We start from the raw sequence: 2,502 nt of genomic DNA on the forward strand, positions 1-2,502 counted from the left end.
CTTATATATTGTTTTGTTCTCTGGAATTTGATACATGAATACTGCATTTGCATTCTTTCCACCCTCCCAGTCCACCTTCAATTCCTCCTGTGTCAATGCCATGACTCACTCATAATTTCTTGTCCTCTTCTTTGATACAGATACATCCATTTATAAATACACACACACACACACACACACACACACACATCTTCCTCATTTCCACTGATTGCATGTAGCTCTTCATCTTGTAGTGGGACTCCTAGAAACTTTCCCCATCCACCTTGCATGTCAACTAGTTTTGTCATTATTCAAATCTCATTTGGCTACTAAACCAAGGAGATTTCATTGGCGCAGCTTCTGTATCATGTATAGAATGCATTAACTAGCAGCATGTGTCTTTTCCATCTGGCTCTTAAAGTCTTTCCACTTCCTCTTCTGCAATGTTCCTTAGGTGTAGAAGTTGCATTGTAAATGTATCACTTAGGGCTGGGCACCTCATAGTCATTTAGTCTCTGTATTTCAGCCTGAAATAGAGTGGAACTATAGAGTTCCTTGTGGAACTCTGTAGTCTTCATCTGTTACCATAAAGAAACTTCTTTGATGAGTGGTGAAAGGTATACTTATCTATAAATACAAGGATACATACTTAGAATGTTGTAAGAAATTATGTTGGTCTAGGAATATCACAAAAAATAGGTCCTTCTCTAGGGTCTATGATCTCTCCAATGGCGTGTACTTGGGTATGTTTACAGTGCCATGCATTATAGGAATGAATTTTATAAAATGGGCAGAATCTGGAACAATGACTTTTAATTAAGCCCCACAAAGGCATAGAACCATGTGTGCTCTTGTGACCTGGGTACCTGATCTTATTCCCTGGAAAACTGTTTGTCACTCCACCCCAAGATACGGAATGAATGTGGGTATCCTTGATAATTAGCATATCAAAGCACTGAAGGACAAGCACACATCTTCATTGAATACAACGAAGACTGGGAAGGATATCTGACATTATGTGTAAAGAATTATGTAGAACCAGTGATGAAAAGGCTAATAAAATAAGGGTAGATTCAAGTTTGTAGTGCCCTAATTGAAGCTGGAGAAATCATTTTGAATAAAAGTATGGGTAAGGCCTGATTCCACAGCAGAGTTCCACAGAACAGCTCCAAGAGACATCTGGGGGAATGGGTGTCCTCTAAGTTCAGGCCCACTCTTTAAAAGTAAAATTAAGAGTCAGGCTATATTCAGGTATTAAATGCAATGTGGCGTGGTAATGCTGTAATGCATGAATTCCTTTCTACTGAGCAGGCTAATTAAACAGCTGTTTATTACCCCTAAGATAAAAGTGCCACTATTGCACCTATAGAGATAATTTTCTAAACCTGTTATTATTGTGATTTGTTGGCTATACAGATGGGTAAAACCATTTATTGGTTTTCTCCCTTGGCAGCATGTGTAGGAGAACTAGCCTTCGGGGAGGAGGCTTCCAAGTCAGTTTCATCTCAATCTTTCCAAGTCCTGTGTCTGAAATATGTGGTGTCTTCAGCAAAAGGATCTTACCATTAAGTTCTGGGAAGCTATCAATGGCTCTCTCAACAGCATGAACAATTCTTAAAGCACATAACAACTACTTGTTATTCCTGGCACATAACAACTATTTGAGAAATGTTAACTAATATTTTTATTTGTGAAGACTGTTTCATTTCCTAAGTTGTTTTTCTTTAATTATTATTTTTTAACTTCTTTTCTTTTTTTTAAAAAAATGTTTTATTATATTTATCTGGTGGGGAGACACTATGATCAGGAAGATGGTTTTCCCAAGCCAAAGTTCATCCATTGCACTTGGGATGTGCTGAATCCTGTGATTTCCCCAAATGAGGAAAACTCAGCTGCATAACTTGTGGTAGTGGAGGACTGCGTGCATGCTCTCCCCTGAAAAAAATGTTTTATTGAATCTAGAATTTCATACAATGTATTTTGATTATGTTCCAAACCCCTCCTGTATCCATCCTCACCTTTCTACCCTCCTTTCCCAATTCATGACCTCTGTTAGCATATGAAAAACTCTATCCATCTTATGAAACACATCTAAACTAGGTGCCAAAGAAGTCATACCTCATTAGACTGTCCATAATTCTTTCACACAGATAGACCAAAGTAAGGGCCCACTCTCTTTCTTTCACATATAATTCTGGATCAGAATACAACTAAATTTCTTGGAATGGAGTTTTCACATTTGTTTTCTGTTTCTCTTACACACTGCTTATGATTGTCAAGTAGGGCTTTCTCTTTTCACCAATGATCAGAGACACTTGGGATTCTTCATCAAAGTCAGTTGATCACAGCCCGAGTATATGCAGGTTATACTTTGGCTCTCTCCAGGCCTTTTGGATGCCTTCATTCAGCACACTCACGCCACTGCTGTTCAAGGTATTGTCCAACAATTTGATTCCACAAAGGTTTTTGCTATGAGTAAAAGAAGAAGCTAGGTCCTCACAGCAGGTAGCAGTTAATCCAGGT

General features: G+C 38.4%; 1 non-coding gene across 1 annotated transcript; it reads left to right on the forward strand.

The window, feature by feature from the left end:
* The first annotated feature begins 1,754 nt into the window (after window positions 1–1,754).
* Window positions 1,755–1,917, forward strand: LOC115066825. The gene has a single exon (XR_003846279.1). It is a non-coding gene; the product is annotated as a U1 spliceosomal RNA (small nuclear RNA).
* The last annotated feature ends 585 nt before the right edge of the window (window positions 1,918–2,502 follow it).

The sequence above is a fragment of the Nannospalax galili genome, unplaced genomic scaffold (genome assembly GCF_000622305.1).
Source record: "Nannospalax galili isolate Female #2095 unplaced genomic scaffold, S.galili_v1.0 scaffold3, whole genome shotgun sequence".
Lineage (NCBI taxonomy): Eukaryota > Metazoa > Chordata > Mammalia > Rodentia > Spalacidae > Nannospalax > Nannospalax galili.